The sequence below is a fragment of the Protopterus annectens genome, chromosome 13.part0 (assembly GCF_019279795.1).
Source record: "Protopterus annectens isolate FY-2018-M chromosome 13.part0, PAN1.0, whole genome shotgun sequence".
Lineage (NCBI taxonomy): Eukaryota > Metazoa > Chordata > Ceratodontiformes > Protopteridae > Protopterus > Protopterus annectens.
The window spans coordinates 513,629,785-513,649,730 of NC_056747.1; the positions used below are offsets into that span (position 1 = coordinate 513,629,785).

The following is a 19,946-nucleotide window of genomic DNA, read 5'->3' on the forward strand; positions in this document are numbered from 1 at the left end:
AGCGATCACCTCATCACCTACCTAAAGAAAAACAAGTTAACATACTCTAATCAGCCCATGTACAGTTCGGTTAGAAACAGGCAACACTTTGACCTCACAAAATTTCAGACAGAACTTAAATCCTACAACTGGGCATCCCTCAAGCTTCTCCCTTAGAGGCAGTATTAAATTTAATACCACATTTCTAACAATACTTGAGTCTAACCCAAAAGACAAATTAGAATTAAAACAAATATAGCACCCTGGCTAACAAAGGACACTAAATCCCTAATTAAACTAAGAACAAAACCTGGGATATATGGCTAATACAACCAAGTCCCCCCTCGACCGCATTAAATTTCAACAGCAAAGAAATCTGACCAAAACATCTATAACCCTAGACAAAAAAAACTACTATTGTCAACTACAATACAAACACCAAAACAATCCCCAAAAATTCTGGGCCAGTTTAAACAATCTACTCCTCCCAGGTAAAGCTCAACTCCTACCCCAGAAAAACTATCAGATAAAATCCCAGAGGAAGTAGCCAATTCCTTTAATACCTTCTTCACGGACACTATACAATCCCTAGCCAACCAGCTATCAACTACTTGCCCCCAGTTAACAGATATCACCCTAAAGTCCATACCCACCTTTAAATTTCAACCTGTCCCCACTGCCTACATATGCACACTACTGAAAAAACTAAAACCAACTACTCTCTCCGCTGACCTTCTCCCAGCTGAATATTTCAAAAAGCTGCTGATGTCATAGCTTACCCCATCTCGATACTCATCAATCGTACCTTGGCCGAAGCCAAAATCCCCTCAATATGGAAAATATCCTATGTAATACCATTCCATAAAGGAGGCTCATCAACGGAACTGTCAAATTACAGGCCCATAGCTATATTGTCACCATTGGCCAGAATCATGGAGAAATGTGTACACAGACAGCTTCTTTACTATCTTATCCAGAACAACCTACTCTCCAGTTCTCAACATGGCTTTAGACCACACCATAGTACAACCATTGCTCTTCTCTCTTTTACTGACACAATTAACCACAACCGGAATAACAAAAAAATATTGTCAGCTCTCTTTCTGGCCCTATCAAAGGCCTTTGATATGGTGAACCATCAATTACTTCACAATACCCTAAAAAAATCTCCATTTAGACAACCAAACTCGAGTGGTTTCAAGCCTCTCTCAGAGAGACAGCAAGCTGTACTGTGGCAGAACAGGCTCTCTAGCCTCCTATCTAATACCATAGGGGTTCCTCAAGGTTCCATATTGGGACCTCTTCTCTTTTCTGTCTTCATAAATGACCTCTACAAAGCCATCCCAGATGCCACCTGTATTCAGTATGCTGATGACTCGACATTAGTTTGTTCTGACTCATCTCCAGTTAATTTATTATCAAAAACACAATCCTGCTTTACGGCAGTAGAGAATTGGTTACTGGGATGTCAACTTATTCTTAATCCAAACAAAACCAAACTGTTAATCTTCTACCCCACTCATAAGGTCATACACACACCCTTTTATATTCAATCCAAAAATGGGACAAACATCTCCCCAGACTCCTACACTAAACTACTGGGAGTTACCATTGACAATAAACTTAGATGTGATATCCATATCAATCAGACTATTAAAACCGTTAATAAAAAACTCGGGTCGCTCTATCGAATAAAATCCTTTCTTACCCCAATAGCAAAAATGGCCACTGCCCGCTCCCATCTCCTCTCTACCCTCCTATATGCCTTCCCTATTCTTACAAATCTTAACATAACTGAAGTAAACAAACTAACATGTTATAATCATATTGCCAGATTTGCAACTGGCATGCCCTACAGAACCCATCATTGTAGCAACCTACAAAACCTGGGTTGGATCGAATTCCCTAACCTTCTCCAGCAGAGCCAACTCATAGTAGCATTTAAAATTCTTAAACAATCTGACAAAACCCCTGCACTGAAAAACTTAATCAAACCTTACAACAATCTCAATAGTTTACGCTCCTCAAACAAGCTACTAGCTCACATGGTAAAATCCAACAATTCAGGGGGTGACTCTCTCTTTGCCAATGCAATCGGAAAAATATGGAACTCCCTTCCACCCAGCCTCACCATCATTTTCTCCATAAAACTCTTCAAAAAGAGGCTAAATCACCACCTCCAGACACACTGGCTTTGCCAATGCATAAGCCCAAACTGACTCCACCTAAACCAGATTTTCCTCTTCCTTACCAGGTCTAACCTATGTAACCTCTACCTCTCTCGCATCTGTTTCCCTCATATCCTCTTCCATGTAAATCTCTTGTCTTTGCTTCCTATACTAATACCCGATATAACTATCCTAAGGGTCAATCTAAAAGGAGAAAAAGTCTGTTATACTATGTGTATTGTATCTTTTTTATATATCTTGGAGTAATGTATTGAAATACTTTAAAATGTCTCCTCTTTTTTGTGTATACTACCTAAGGAGAACAGTCTGTATTCTATCAACATATTGTATACCTATTTGCCAATGTTGGAGCTTTTCTCCCCGGGCCTCCGCTGAAAATGGACATGTATCCAGTCGGACCTTCCCGGTCAACAAATGTAAAATAAATAAATAAAAAATAAATACATAACCTGATATTCTGTTGCCTTTGTAAGTTTGAAGAACTTACAACCTGCACTACAATAATGTATACAGTACTCTGTTTATAATAATAAATTCCTTGCCCGAAGGACAACAAAAGCAGTTCTTGGGCCAAGAAGTACAGTAGAAGGGGAACGGAAAGTTCCTAGTAAGACCAGCTGAACCGATGTGGTTTCTGCAACAGCAATCCTTGCAATCCGTACCCAAATAAAAAAGAGGAATCCAGCAGCAGGTAAAATCGGCAAATATAAGCAAAATGAAAGGAAATTCTGCTGCTGGACCCTCTCTTTATTTGGGTCTAAAAGAAGAAACTTAGAATGAGGGTGGAGGTGTTATGCAAGTGTTGGCTTGGATTGCAGGAATCAGATTGGCTGCCACCACTTGTTTGAGCAAACGCTTTGAAAGGAGATTTTCTCCTAAAAGTTTAATGTGACCACCATGGAAAAACATGTAACTATATTAGGTAAATAACATGAGTTACGATTTCAGCGTGTTTTACACTAAGCTGATCTACAAACCTACATTACAGTTTCATGCATCTGTAGAAGGCACTCGGTGGGGGAGGGGGTAACAGCTTACAATTCCTGTCGTCTCATAGCACGCGCGGATGTAAGCACAGAGGTGCTATGAGATGGTAGTTGGGGTTAATGAGGTAATATTGGCAGCCCAAGATAGTGGGCTGCCATATGGTTTAAAAGTCCTTTGAACATGTGGGAGAAACAGACAAATGTAGTTTTTTTTACAACCAAATTGTAAACAGTCACACCTTGCTGCTGGTCGTGACATACTAATGGTAGAAGAACCGTGTACTAAAAGGCTAATGTGGCAAGATTGTTGCACAGGGGATTGTGCAAACATTATGGTATTGAAGTGTCTGAAAAACACTGGAAACATGAGCCACCAAAAAAATCTTAGAAAATGATGGCTTACATCACATGGGCTTATCCACTACCAACAATTTAAAAGATGCTCGAAAACTGGATACAGTGGTCCATGAAAAGACAAAAGTAGCACTGATCATTGAAATCACCACATCCAGTGACTACAGTGTCTTATGTACAGAGAGGCACGAAGTCATAAGATCTCAGGATCTGCAGGCAGAATGAGTGCAATGTGGAAGAAAGATACCCCAGACGGTCCCGATAGTAGTAGGAGCAATGGGTGTTATAAAAAAAAAAAAAAAAGTCTACAATCATATTTAGATATGTTACCAATACATGTAATTCCATACAAATTGCAGAAGTAGTTATTACTGGGCACATTGTGGGTGCGAAGAGCACTTCTAGCTAACATCAAAGATTGAAACAATACTAATTTAATGAACTTTAGTTGTACTTTGACTTGGTAATGGGGTCCATTCCCGCCATGGTATTAGAAACCACAAAGATTTGGAGAAATTAAAAAGTGTGAGAACTTACTCTAACCGCTGATGTGGTATGTGAAAAAGCGAGGGATCACCTATTCTTTCATGCTGTGTAGACAGACTCTGATGGTGGTGGTGGGGGATGATAGAAGTGAGACTTCAGTTGTCTCTGTTCTCCCAGGCCAGATGGTACTTTCAGTCTGAGCAGGTCTTTAATCAGGAACTGTTAGTGGAGACTGGATCTCTGGTATCTTTCGAGATCTCTGTGGTGGTGGTGGTAGTGGTCTTCCCAATTAAATTTCTTTTACCTCAGAGGAAAATCATTTCCAGCTGTTGAGTTTACCAGTCCAAAAGCCCAAGCAGTACACTGCATCATACCTTGACGAGGGTAGTCTAATTAATTAATATATATATATATATATATATATATATATATATATATATATATATATATATATTTTTTTTTTTTTTTTTTTTTTTTTTTTCCCTCTCCTTTTATTTCTAATTCCTAATTCAGTAGGTGTTACAGAAGGTATGGGTCGAGTGCCTACGACAACCATGGTTTCCTGCGCCGCTAACTCGTTTGATCTAGCAGGGGCCCATCCTTTTAAAACAAACTGTATACTTTTGCCCTAAGTGAGAGAAACCTTTGTGCACAGAAGCTTTTGCCTGCAAGGTGGGTTCTTTCAGACTAACACCATTAAGGGCAGGCTTTTGGAGGAGGTTTTTGAAATCTTGCAGAAATTATTTTATTTAGCCCAAGTGGAAGAGATTCTCTTTAGGGAATCACTTCCTTTAAGGAATCATTTTGAAGCATTTGCCTTAAATGGTGCTCTGAACCTAAACTTCAGGAATACCTAGCAGAATTTTTGAGTTTGAGGTGTGGATAGAGAGGGCCATATCTTAGAGATGTTGTGGTTGCTCCCAGGAAGAGGTCTTCTTTTGTGTTACATAGTCAGGGCTTTTGGAACAGTACCATACTGTACAGTGGGAAAGCAGAGTCTTAACTTTTTCAGAGAAAGTTATAAACTTCTACTCTCACTTTTATTGACATCTTGGCTTTGTTTTGAAGTAGTCCAGCAACCTCCTTCACACTTTGGATCTCAGCAGTTTCATCAAGGGCTTTGATTTTAAACTTCTTGTTTTGACTCTGAGGAATCGCACCCTTACTGCAGTAGGGTACCTGGATAGTACTACTGTATGTCTGAAGTTTCTACAGGAGTTTCCTTGTGTTTATGCTGGGTGCACATCACTTTCGCTAGACGGTATTGTTGTGTTGTCTGTCTTGTGAAACCCGAAGAGTTGTTACCAAGATACTGGTCATGGTGAAAGAAACTTTGTAGGAAAATGAATTTGTGTTCTTGTACCTGGATGTTTGTCACTTGATTTCCCTCTTGAGGGATTTTCTTGTAATGACTATAGGTTGGATCCTTCCTTTGTAGTAGGATGTAGAGGTTTTCAGAAATTGAGAATAGCTTACCTCACTTATGCTGTTCAGTGCTTGATGTCCTTCATGGATGCATCTGCAGTCATAACAACTGGGTTGTCCTGTCGTCAGGCAGCCCTTCAGTCGGCCGGATTCCAAAGTCCGGGTCCGGCTTCGGCTGATGTCGCACTTCACCCGACGTCATCTCTGTTGGTCTTCAGGTATAAAGGTATCAGCCGACGCCATTTTCCTCAGTCTTTCTTGCCACGTGGCGCCCGAAGCAGAAGCTGTTCGCAAGTGCCGGTCGGTCGGATCCAGAGATTACTTCTACCGAATACTACTTCGAAGACTTCTAAAGCTAAGTACCCCGTTGGGGACTCTTTCTTGCCTCAGCCGATGTCAGTAAAAGTTAATAATTGTTTAACCTGTGGGAAACAAATACCTCATAAAGATTTCCACTCTTATTGCCTGCCTTGTTTAGGCCCAGCCCACGTAGCAGCCTGTTCGGCCTGTGCTTCTTTCAACTGACGAACGCTTAGGCGTCGGTCGGAGTTTGCTGAACAGTTTTTCGGTTCTGATTTTGCGTACATTATGCCGTCGGATCCTCCGACTATCCAATCTGCCAAAACGCAAAGATAAAGACCGACTTTCATGGTCCGCGGTTTCGGCTGAAACCATGGTTAAGCAAACCATGAGTGTCTCTGTTTCGGCGAAACCGAGAAAACTGATCAAAGTACAGCTGAATCTATCTCTACAACTGAGGCCCCTGCTACCATTCTTGAATCGGCCTCAGAAATTATACCCACTACGGTGGTTGCCACTGACTTATCAGACACCATTCCCTTGGATGTCTCTACCCCAGCACGTGGTGCTGCTAGGCCTCCAGCAGCCATGTCCATTAAGGCCTTCGCCAGGGCTAAAGCAGCCAAGACTACTAAAACAGTGCCTGTTAAACCCCCTACAACCAGGCCCTCCTCTAGTTCTCAAATGCTTACTCTGGCAGAAGATTTAATTTCATTAATTAGAGGATCTCAATCTCACCCAGACAGGGCCTCTCAGCCCCCAGAGAAGAGACCTAGGGCAGAGCCCCCTGAGCCAGTGTCATCTGATGATTCAGCCGATGAATCAGACATAACTGAACAGCCAGAGGCTCCTTTCTCTAATTTTGAAGACTCTGATGCTGAAGAATCCATTCCAGCTGCTTCCCCACCAGAAGAATTTTCCTTTGGGGAAACCTTACATGCCATGCGAGCAGTTCCAATGGCAGCAACAGGATTTTCAGACTCCAGAAAAAGACTTAGGACTTTCTGCACCTTCCACAACACAGGCCCTTAGCTATACCTCCTGTTCTCTCTGTGGTGGATGATGCTTTCAATGATGTCTGCTCCGCTCCAGATTCTTTACCTCCAGCCCCTGCCAAACCAGACAGATTTTACAGGGTGCCAGACACTCATCACCACCTTTACAAGGCCCCTCTTGCAGACCCGAAACTATATCCCAGGGTCCCAAGGCAGTAGCCGCGACCATAGCTAAAACCCTATTCCTTCTGAAAGGGAAGCAAGGTCATTAGACAGATGGGGCAAAAGGTCTACACTTCAGCTACTCTCTCAGCTAGAGCTTTAAACTGTCAGTTTCACATGATACAATACCAAGAGTTTATGCTTGATCAGTTAACTAAAAAGCTAACCACTGATGAATCTCTTGATAAGAAATATGTATTAGAAATGGTAAATAACATACAACAGGTTAGTAACCATTCCTTAAAATGTGGCTATGATGCACTGGAGGCTTCATTTAGATCAGCCATGACTGGCACAGTGATAAGAAGGCATGCATGGCTAAAGGAGCAAGCTTTACCGGATCATGTTAAAGCAAAGTTACTAGATGCTCCTATGGATAAGACAAGTTTGTTTGGTACACCTGCCCAGCAGGTTATGAAGAAAATGGAAGAAAAGGCAAAATCCGTTCAAACGGTTAAAGATTTCTTGCAGGTTCAACCCCAAGGTTTAGCAGGAACTGGCCTGCCAAAATTGGTCCTTTCCTGACTCCACAAGATCTCAAAGGGCAGAAACAGACGTCCAGAGGCAGAAACCAATCCAGAGGAGGTGCCTACAGAGGACGACAGTGGCAAGGTAACAACAGAGGCACAGACACAACCACTGCCACTACATCAACACAACCACAGTGACTTAATCCTAAATCCGCCTACCAGGGAACAAATAGCAGCTCCTCTAGGCGGAAAGTTAACCTTATTTTCAAAAACTGGCACTATATAACAAAAGACAAGTGGATTTTACAAACCATAGATCAAGGATACGGTTCCACTTCCACACTTTACCAATCAAAGAGGAATGCCAAATCTACCTCCAAATCAAAAAACAGAGGCTCTACAACAGATAATGCAGTTAGCAAACATGAGAGCTGTGGAAAAAGTGCCAACTGCAGAGCAAGGAAAGGGGTTCTACTCAAGACTATTCCTAGTTCCAAGAAAGGAAAAAGTTGGAGACCAATTCTCGACCTGTCCACCTTAAATACATACATCATTGTCCCAAAATTCAAAATGCTGACCTACAGCAACTTCTTCCATGCTGGGCAAGGAGTGTTGGCTGGTAACTCTAGATCTCAAGGAGGCATACCTGCACGTCCCCATTCGACCAATCTGCAGAAGATACCTCAGATTTCTTGCAGGATCAGAGCACTATCAATTCTCAGCATTGCCCTTTGGCTTATCTACTGCGCCCAGAGTATTCACAAAATGCCTGGCATCAGTAATTGCCATTGCAGACTACAGGGAATACAAATTTACCCATACCTGGACGACTGCCTGCTACAAGGGGACAACAAAAGCAAGCTGACAACAGATTTACAAAGGGTCATTTACTTGCTACAAGCACTGGGATACACAGTCAATCTACAAAAGTCAAGGCTGATACCATCCCAAACAAGGACATTCTTGGGCGCGGAATTGGACACAGTAAAACAAATGGCATTCCTAACTGCAGAAAAACAAAAGAACTCCCTCTTTACTTCTTGGCACTAACAAAGCTGAACAAGTTAACAGCAAGAAAAGTACTGCAGGCCTTGGGCTTCATGGCATCATGCATAATCCTGGTCCCACTTGCCAGACTACATATGAGAAAACTACAGTGGTACCTAAAGAATTTATGGTCCCAACACAGTCACAGCCTAGAAACAGAAATCCCACTAATTCCATGCTTAAAACAGGAGTTCCTATGGTGGGCTCAGGCATGCCAGACAAACCCAGGCCTACCCTTTCGCAGATGTCAAGCAAGCCAGACCATCACAACAGACGCTTCAGACCTAGGATGGGGGCCCACATGCTGGACAAATGCGTGCAAGGATTGTGGACACAGGATCAACTTCACCTGCACATCAACCTAAAAGAAATGCTGGCAGTAAAACTGGCAATCCAAAGGTTCAGACCATTTCTCAGAGGGCCAGTTGATGATAAGGACAGACAACACCACAGTCATGTGGTACATCAACAAGCAGGGAGGCACTCATTCATACCCCCTATGCAGAATGACTTTGGAGCTGTGGAACCTAGCACTCAGCTACAACATCCAGTTACAGGCAATTTTTGTACCGGGAAAAGAAAATATTCTAGCAGACATATTAAGCAGAACCACATCGGATGCCCACGAATGGAAACTGCACCCGGACATTTTCAAGACCATCTCAAAGAAATGGGGAATGCCTCAGATAGATCTATTTACATCACCTCTCAATCACCAGCTCAAAAAATTCTGCACAAGGACATTCCACCCACTGGCATGGAAAGTGGATTCGCTCTCCTTCAGCTGGAAAGGCCTGACAGCATATGCATTCCCACCTCTTCCCTTGATACACAAAGTATTACTAAAAATCAAGGAAGAACGTCCAAGGATAATCATGATAGCTCCAAACTGGCCAAGACAACACTGGTACCCACTGCTGAGGAGCATGTCTCAGAACAATATGTGGCCAATACCCCTGATGCCTTTGATGCTAACTCAGAACAACTACAGCATCATACATCCAAGCCTAAAAACGTTGCAACTGACTGCATGGAACATCACATAGCAACAGCTAACCCAGAACTTTCCCAAAGAGTTAAAGACATTATTCTTGAAGCACGCAGACCTTCAACAAGAAGGAACTATACTGGAAAATGGAAAAGGTTTGTCATTTGGAGTACTGAAAGAGGAAAAGATGTGTCAAACATAGATATGCCTAACATTCTAGAGTATCTGGCGGAACTTCTTCATTCAGGCCTGTCCTACTCCTCCATCAAGATACATGCATCAGCTATTTCAGCAGAATACAGCTTTGATCCACCTGTTTTTTCGCACCCTTTGCTCAGGCAGTTCCTCAGAGGAATCAAGAATGTAAAACCTCCAAGGAAACCACCTTTGCCAGCTTGGGACTTAAACTTTGTGCTAGAAAAGTTGACACTATCACCCTTTGAACCAGCAGCAACAGCAGACCTACAACACCTGTCATGGAAAACTGCTTTCCTACTGGCAATTACTTCAGCAAGGAGGGTTTCAGAACTACAGGCCTTAATGGCAGTGCAACCCTTCCTAATCTTCCACCAAGATAGTGTCCATGAGGACTAATCCTACATTTATGCCTAAGGTGGTATCCAGAGTGTCTTTAAACCAGGCAATCCACCTACCTACCTTCTTTCCCAACCCACAAAACAGAGGGAAAGAATACTGCATACCTTGGATGTACATAGACAGCTACGCTACTACTTGGACAGAACAAAAAATAGCAGAAAGACTGACCAACTTTTGTAGCCTATGCAACAGGAAGGAAGGAAAAGCTATTTCCAAACAGACAATCTCCAAATGGATAGGAAATTGCATACGATTCTGTTACTACTTCCATGGAAAACCAATTCCACAGAACATAAGACCTCATTCTACAAGGGCAACAGCCACTACCACAGCCTTCTTACGAGGAGTGGCAACCAAAGACATTATTGAGGCGGCTACTTGGACCTCCGTGCATACATTTGCCAAGCATTACAACTTACCTCTATATTCCAGATCCCGAGCAGGGTTTGCCACTGCTGTACTGCAAGGGATCCTAAACACACCATAATCTAGTTTTATCCTCCTCCCTAGTTGGCTATGGTATTCTACCCAGTTGTTATGACTGCAGATGCATCCATGAAGGACATAGTACAGTTTTGTACCTACCATAAATGTAGATGTCCGAACTGGATAGCATCTGCAGTCAGGATTACCTCCCTCCTTCCCTCTGTGGTACTCCTAGGGTATTTTACCCTCCTAATAGCTAGCTGGTGGGGAGTCTTTATGGTGTATTTGTTTGTATATATGTACATACATGCTTATTTTGTGTTTACCTCTATCTTTTGGAAACATTGGCATCTATCCAAATTTTAGCCTCCAAGAGGTCTACTGGCATCTGAGGCAAGAAACACTGAGGAAAATGGCGTCGGCTGATGCCTTTATACCCGAAGACCAACAGAGATGACGTCGGGTGAAGTGTGACATCAGCGGCGGACCCGGACTTTGGAATCCGGCCGACTGAAGGGCTGCCTGACGACAGGACAACCCAGTTGTTATGACTGCAGATGCTATCCAGTTCGGACATCTACATTTATGGTAGGTACAAAACTGTACTTTTCATCTCAGAGAAGGATCATGCTTGACAGTATTGTCTGTTCACCATTCAAACTGTCTGTTTTTTGTTATTTTAACTTTGCCTCCTGAAAAATGTTTTGGTGGCTATTGTTTTTGCAAAGCAGATTTCAGCCCTCATCTTCTGTTATACAGAAAACCCTACTTAGTCTTTCAAGAAGGATCAAATGTCCCTCAGGAAAAATCTGCATTCCATGCCAAAAGTGATTCCTGAGCTGCAGTGCAGTCAGTTTCTCTTTCCTTTTCTCCCCCATGGGAGCTGAATCCAGGGGAGATGTTTAGCCTTGCCTACTATGGACTTGCACCATCAGTGCTGTATTTTTAATACCTATGAAGGGTTCATGAATTGTGGAAAACAGACCGGCTTGTTTATTTCCTTTGCTTCAGGTAGTGAGTGCTTAACAGTACAAAATAAAACACTTTTTTAATTGTCAAGATGTTCGTCGTGTTTCACTGTTGCAGTCATGACTGTAGGGTTCTCCCTTGCCGGCAGGCAGCCCTCGGTCGGCCAGAATCCCAAAGTCTGGGTCCGGTGTCGGGCTGTTCAACCACGCTCCCTGACGTCAGAGCGCCAGGAGTACAAAGCTGACAGCCGACCCCATCTTCTCCAGTTTTTCTTGCCATGCGGTGATAGCAGTTCGCAAGTGCCGGTCGGCTGACTCCTGACGAAATTTTCTGATATACTTCAGTCCGAAGATTTTCTTCTCCACTCAAAGCTAAGTACCCGTTGAAACTTTTTCTTGCTCCACTCCGATGTCAGAAAAAGTTAATAATTGTATTTCATGTGGGAAGCAAATACCTCATAAGGATTTTCATTCTTACTGTATTCCTTGCTTAGGCCCTGACCACAACGTAGCTAGTTGTCGGTTTTGTGCTAGATTCAATCAACGTACAATTAAGCGAAGGTACGATTTTTGCCTTTCATTACTTCGGTAGGCGCTTTAACTACAAAATGTCGTCTGATACGGTTCCAGCTACCGGAGCTCACAAACGTCACAAGGATAAAGACAGGCCTCCGGGGTCCAAATCTGATGATAGCGCACAAGCGGAGCCAGCTTCAGGTTTGGCAGTCGTCAGTGAGGCGCTTTTGCAGCCCCTGTCGTCGGCCATTTCAGAACTGATGGCCGAAACGGACGCTCATGAGGAGCCAACCAGGCCTTTAAATAATTTTGTTGCAGGACCTTCGGACAGTGCTCCTTCGGATGGGTCTGGAGCCGCTGTGCAGGTACCGGCTTCCGAAGGGGTTTTCAGGCCTACTCAGCCTCTAATAAAGGCAAAGGCAAAGACTCCTTCTAAATCAAAGACTACAACACAGGCCTCTTCTGAACCGGCTCCCAAGTCACAGAAACAGTTGCTCAAGATGGCGGAGGATTTACTTACTATGATTAGGGGTTCACATCCCCCTCCAGATAAAAGGCCATGGCAGGATGTTTATTATGATTCCTCTGATCAGGCTTCTGTTTCCTCAGTTTCTTCTTCTGATCAGGAATATTCTTTCCCTCCTTATGAGGATTCTGATGGTGAGGAAATCCATTCCTTCAGCTTCTCCCCCTGAGGATTTCTCTTTTGGGGAAACTTTGCATGAAATGAGGGAACATTTCCACTGGGAAGGACAGGAGTATTTGGAATCTAAGAAAAGACTGAGGGATTTTCTTCTTCCCCAACATAGACCCCTGGCTATTCCTCCTGTTTTGGATATTGTGGATGATGCCTTTTCGGAGGCTAACTTAACCCCTGACTCTTTTCCTCCTGCTCCTGTTAAGCCTGATAGATATTACAGGGTTCCTGATTCCCATCAATTTTTATACAAGAACCCTTCTGCTGACCCTGAAACCATTTCTCAGGGTCCTAAGGGAGTTAAGGCCGCTTCTGCCAAAAATCCCATTCCTACTGAAAAGGATTCTCGATCCTTAGAAAGATGGGGCAAAAAGGTGTACACTCTGCTACTTTGTCCATTAGGGCTTTAAACTGTCAGTTTCATATGCTAAAATACCAGCAATTTCTCTTGTCTGTTTTAAAACAAAAGCTTACTTCCATTTCTGCCTGTGCAGATAAGGAATTACATGACTTATTGCATGCCACTGAACAAGTTGGGAAGCATGGTTTACACTGGATTTGATGCCTTGGAGGCTTCTTGTAGGGCTGCGGCCTCTGGCACAGTCATTAGAAGGCATGCATGGCTAAAGGAACAAGATTTGCCTAAACAAGTAAAGGCTAAATTATTGGATGCTCCTGTTCAGCATAATGTTTTGTTTGGATCAAACGCTGAAGAGGTGATTAAAAAGATGGAGGATAAGGCTAAATCCATGCAAACAGTTAAAGATTTCTTACAAGTACAGCCACCTAGATTTAGCAGGAATTGGCTTTCAAAAAATTGGTCCTTTCCCACTTCAGACAGGCCTCAGAGGGGTAGATATAGACGCTCCAGAGGAAGGCCTCAAACACAAGCTTCTTATAGACCAAGACAGTGGACTGCTTCCACCCCTAGGGGAAGAGAGGACAGGTCACAAACTCAAAGGAAACAGACTCAATGACTCCCTCTGTTGGGCTACAGGAACTTCTTGCCTGGAAGCCCCTCTCGGAGGAAAACTCTCTTTTTTATCAAAATTGGACTCAAATAACCCAAGACAAGTGGGTTTTGGATGTGGTTTTAAGAGGTTACAAATTCCATTTTCATACCTTGCCAAGGCCAAGCAGATGGCCAGACCTTCCAAAACATCAATGGACGGAGGCCTTAAACCAGGTGGAAGCTCTTTGGGCTATGAATGCCATAGAACTGGTTCCATTTTCAGAGATGGGAAAAGGTTTTTACTCAAGGCTCTTTCTAGTCCCAAGGAAGCAAAACTCATGGAGACCCATTCTGGATCTGTCGGTCTTGAACACCTTTCTAGAGATTCCAAAATTCAAGATGCTTACTCTACAGCAGCTACTTCCAATGCTGTCCAAAGATGCTTGGATGGTAACTTTGGATTTAAAGGAGGCATATTTACACACTCCCATCAGGCAGGATCGCAGAAAATACCTCCGGTTCAAGGCCGGATCGAGGCACTTTCAATTATTCTCTGCACTGCCCTTTGGATTGTCTACTGCGCCCAGGGTCTTCACCAAATGCCTGGCTCCAGTAGTAGCTTATTGCAGACTCAAGGGAATTCAAATTTACCCTTATCTGGACGATTGTCTAATTCAGGCAGACAGCAAGGATGTCTTACTCCAGCATCTAGAATTTGTACTGAACCTCCTCAAGTTCCTGGGATTCTCTGTAAACATAAAGTCAAATTTGACACCATCACAACAGATAACTTTTCTGGGTGCACTTCTAAACACCAAAACCCAGATGGCATTTCTGACATCCGAAAAACAATTACAGCTGGCTTCAACTTTCAGAACCTTGGCAACTTTAACTCAACTATCTGCAAGGAAATTCCTGCAGGCTTTGGGTTACATGGCCTCCTGCATCCTTTTCGTACCGTATGCAAGACTACACATGAGTAAAATACAGTGGTACCTAAAAAGTGTATGGTCTCAGCATTACCACAGTTTAGACATACTGATCTCCGTCCTTCCTTGCCTTCAAAAGGAATTTCTGTGGTGGTCCAGGGCATGTGCTCTAATCAAAGGGAAACCCTTCCGTCTGCCTCCGGCCACTCAGATTCTAACCATGGACGCCTCGGATTATGCTTGGGGAGCACATTTTCAGGGCAATTGTCTGCAGGGCCTTTGGACAAAGGATCACAAGCACCTGCATATCAACTTAAAGGAAATGTTATCCATTCAGAAAGCTCTATTGGCCTTCAGGAATCTTTTACAATCAGAACAACTACTAATACGGACAGACAACACCACAGTAATGTGGTACATAAGCAAGGGGGATCTCATTCCTACCCCCTTTGCAGACTAGCCATGGATCTATGGAACACAGCTCTAGCTTCCAATTTGGATCTTCAAGCTCAGTTTCTACCAGGGAAACAAAACTTCCTCGCAGACAGTCTGAGCAGAAACCTTTCAGATCCACACGAGTGGATGCTGGACACCAAAATATTCAGGATGATAACTGCAGTCTGGGGATGTCCTCACATAGACCTCTTTGCATCCCATCTCAATCATCAGCTATGGAATTTTTGCACCAGGACTTTCCACAGAGAAGATTGGAAAGTGGATGCCCTGTCATTCAGTTGGAGGAACCTCTCGGGAAATGCCTTTCCACCTCTTCCTCTTCTTCCACGGGTTTTATTGAAGATAAAACATGACAAGCCCAAGATGATAATCTTGCTGGCTCCAAATTGGCCTCTGCAATTTTGGTATCTAACTCTAAAAAATCTATGCCGGGAGCCCCCTTGGGTTTTACCTCAGTCTCCGAACCTTCTGTCCCAACATCAGGGTCAGGTTCTACACTCTCATGTCAGAACTCTCAGCCTGGCGGCCTGGTTAATCCAGGGCCTTTGATTTCTTCTTTCCTACCCAAGCAGGTTATGGATGTCATTTTAGAAGCCAGACGTCCTAGCACTAGAAAATCTTATGCAGGAAAATGGAAAAGATTTTGTTCCTGGATGCAGGCTCAGGATTCTGATCCTCTTCTTCCTAACTTTACTTTAATTTTACTTTACTTGACAGATCTCTTACATAAGGGGGTCTCTCTCTCTTCCATTAAGATTCATGCCTCTGCTATTTCTGCTCATTATAATACAGACCCTCCCATCTTTTCCCACCAGCTCATGAGACAGTTTCTCAGAGGAGCTAAGAACTTAAGACCTCCTAGATCTCCTCCCATTCCTGCTTGGGATCTCAACTATGTTTTGGAAAAACTAACCTTGCCTCCTTTTGAGCCTGCCGCCTCTTCTGACATCAAGTTTTTATCTTGGAAGACAGCTATTCTGTTAGCCCTAACCTCTGCCAGGAGAGTTTGAGTTACAAGCTCTTATGGCCGTGGAGCCTCATATTATTTTTCATCAAGACAGAGTGTCTTTGAGGACTAATCCTACCTTCATGCCTAAAGTGGTTTCCAAAGTGGCTTAAATCAGTCTATCCACTTGCCTACCTTTTTCCCCACTCCTCAAAATAAAGGGGAAAGGATCTTACATTCCTTGGATGTACACAGACAACTATGTTTTTACCTGGACAGAACCAAGGGCGTCAGGAAATCAGAGCAATTGTTTGTTTCTTATGCTTAAAGTTCCCAAGGTAAAGCCATTTCAAAACAGACCATTTCTAAATGGATTGCTCATGGAATCAGATTTTGTTATTCTCACCATGGAAAGCAAAATCCCAGGGAGTATTCGGACTCATTCCACCAGAGCTGCTGCCACTTCTGCGGCTTTTCTCAGGGGAGTTCCTACCAAGGATATTTTGGAGGCTGCAACTTGGAGTTCAGTGCATACTTTTTCTAAGCACTACAATCTACCTCTCTACTCTAAGTCTAGGGCAGGCTTTGCCTCTGCAGTCTTGCAGGGCCTTTTAGCCGCCCCTTCTTCTTTATGACCACCTCCCTTTCTTTCAGCTTTGTGATTCTACCCTACAGTCATGACTGCAACAGTGAAACACGATGAACATAGTACAGTTGTGTACACCTACCATAAATGTAGATGTTAGTGTCTTCACTGTTGCAGTCTGGGTTCCTCCCTCCTGTCCCTCTTATTTTTACTTTTGTGTATTTCCTTTTTTCACCATTCTTCTGAGGTGTATTTGCAAAGGTTATGGGACCTTTTTCATTTTGGGACTCCTGACATCTGGGGCAAGAAAGACTGGAGAAGATGGCGTCGGCTGTCAGCTTTGTACTCCTGGTGCTCTGATGTCAGGGAGCGTGGTTGAACAGCCGACGCCGGACCCAGACTTTGGGATTCTGGCCGACTGAGGGCTGCCTGCTGGCAGGGGAGAACCCTACAGTCATGACTGCAACAGTGAAGACACTCTAACATCTACATTTATGGTAGGTGTACACAACTGTACTTTCTTTGGCCCGTATGGTCTAAGGCCATTCCACCAGGATTGTTGCGTCTTTTAGTGCTGCTGTTTGTTTTTGGCACATACCTAAACCAGGTAATGATGCTTGGGTTTCCACTACGAGTCAGTTTTTGGACAGTAGTAGTACATTTTCTTAGTTTTGCCCGTTTGGTCTCTCCTGCATCTGCCACCATGGGAGGTACTCTTCCCAGCTGTTTCCCACAGCAGACTTCCTTTCAACTTAGATCTAAAGGTTACGAAATTGCTTAAAATTAGCAGCCCTTAGTGAACTGAGAGGCATGTCATTCTCCACCCCTTTACATTTATATTGGCCTCTGAAGTCACACAGCCTCAAGACAAGTGTAGAAATTAATAATAACTCTGGTACCTTTTGTATCAGTTGGTCTTTCAGTCGGACCTCTTTGAGTACTTTACTCAGTCGTTCTGTGCTTCGAATGTCCCTCTGCCCATTTTGTGTCTTGATGGCACAGAGCCGGGCATAACCCTCCTTACTCATTGTGGTGAAAACACACTATAAGAGCACATGGGCAATATGAGCACCACTATGTATAGAAGAGACAGAATTTTGCAGAGTGTGTCCTCAGGAATTCCCATTGCAAAGGGCCGTTTTCCAGAAATTAGTGTATGCAGTTAATGCTCCCATATTTGTTTAAATTCAGTAATGTTTTTATTCATTACCTTAGAAGTCTGTTAGTAAGTGGAGAGGAGACTGAGAAAAGTCCACAGTTTAGGTAGACTGAATTATAGACATTTTTGAAGGAGCTTATCTTTCTTATGTGAGGGGTTTTGCCTACCCCCATAGGTGTATAACAACCACCATTTTGTTTTCCACCTTGTTTACTCCAAGTTCCAGCTTGAAGGACCTCCGGTGTAGTAACAACGATGATAGGATAGGCTATTTAAATGGTAGGAGCCAGAGACCGAGACAGAATGGTCTTTGTGGACTTCTCCAGGCATAGGTGTTCATATTTTGTTTAGCAGTGTGTGCATCCTTTGGTAGACTGGCACCATGTCTGATTACTTCTTGTCTTGCACCTGTCAAGCGCAGGATAGGTTTTAGTTCCCCTGTGACCTTGAATTGGGTAAAACAAGTAACTGGAGAAAGCATTTATATTTTCTGATACAGCAGAGTAGTTAGTAAGATTAATTTACATATGACTCAAGCTTGGGGTAATGGGTTCTGCGGGTGAAGTCTTGTGTATAAGGAGGCTAGAAGAATCGAAGAGTGGCAGCTGAAGTTTAATGTGAATATTTACAAGACTGTTTCCCATGTGAGACTGTAGAATAGTTTTGTAAACTATAGACAGATGAGGTGAAGCATCTGCTGTTGATGGAAGCCTTGGATGAAATCTTGCCAGACAACATAAAACTGCTGCTAACTGAAGCAGAGAACTTTCTAAAATCTAGTTGCAGGTATGCAGCACGAGAATGGAGGAGGCTGTCACAGCTTCTGTATGAAGCCTTGTTGACCCCTAACTTGTATTAATACTTTGAGATTTTGAAACCATATCTTAAAAAATGAGAATCTTTAAAATTGTTCAAAGGGGGGTAGCTAAAATGGTGGAAAGAAAGACGTTTAATTATGAATAAAGAGCAAGTTTAAAATGTATTTTGAAAGAATGTATGGGGAATGAAATCTGGACTTAGCATATCACAAGGAGTCTGGTTGAAAGGGTAGAATATAAATAGAGTATATGGGGAAGATGAGAAAAAAAATGGATGATCAGTTCAGGAAATGTACAGATGTAATGGGTCCATATAACCCACTATAGAAGTCTTGCTAGAGGGTAGGAGTTGGGCTACAAAGGATAACTAAAATGGTGAAAAGAAGCAGAAGTTTAATTACGAATACAGGCATAGTAAGTTTAAAATGTATGTTTTGAGAGAATGGACGAGGGTGTAACCTGGACTTAAATCATAAGGGGTCAAGGTAGGAAGGGTCGAATGTAATAAAAAAAATATGTGGAAGGTGAGGATAAAATTGGCATATTAAATCTCAGAATATAAAACTATAATGGCTTTGTATAACCAGTAAGAGAAAGTAACGAGTTTGAACAGGTAGTAGTTAGAGTGGTGATGGATGTGTCAGCTGCAATATGTAATCAGGCATGATGGACCAAACACCATCTAGCAATCTGGGACTCTAATACAGGTCTTCACTCATCCAGCATAGTAGTGTATTGTTGTGAAGATTACTGTGTCATTGTGTTCTTTATCTTTTAGTTCCCTAACATAGTGAAGGAAGGAGGCAGCATGGTAAGCACTGTGCAATGGGGAATTTGGTAGTGACAGAGTGAAAGCTTCTGGGTACCATATAGAGAAGACTTGCATTTTTGTTTTAGTGCACTTTGTGAAGAAGCTGCAGATGCGTGAAATGCATTCCCTTCTCCCATTTTGTTTCTCTCTTTTACTCCATTCTTTTTTATGCTTATATAAACAATAATGGTTGTAAAAATTAATAATGTGGTAATACTTTGCAGCAAAATCAGTTTTAATCAGCTGTGAATGGTTGAGCCTAAGTTCGATGTATCATTACAAATGGAGAGAGCATGCATAGATCAAAGACTAAGTGGGGAACTCTAGCACTGGAAGAAGTGCTGTGGAGGAATTTAGGCAGCCACTATGGATGTCTCTTTCATTGCTGTTATTGTGCTGAACTTGTAATAAGCATAGCCCAGCAGTACAGTTGAGCCATTTATGTCTGTCTTGTGTTTGCCTCTCCAAATGCTCTACTGTTAGCGGACTTCACGTATGGCTAGTGCCTTTAAACTTAAGGCCACAATTAGAAGTTCCATAAGAATTGATACTATTAACTATCAATACTTGACTGCTTGATGTAGAAGAACAGAAAGTGTCTCCTTAGAACCTTGCAGCTTTCTTCATGAGGTTGATTTGTGAAT

At 42.8% G+C, this 19,946-nt stretch overlaps 1 protein-coding gene across 1 annotated transcript in view; it reads left to right on the forward strand.

Annotated features, from left to right (window-relative positions):
- Positions 1-19,946, forward strand: part of BUD23 (BUD23 rRNA methyltransferase and ribosome maturation factor) — a 566,502-nt gene that overhangs the window by 443,281 nt on the left and 103,275 nt on the right. The window lies entirely within an intron of this gene.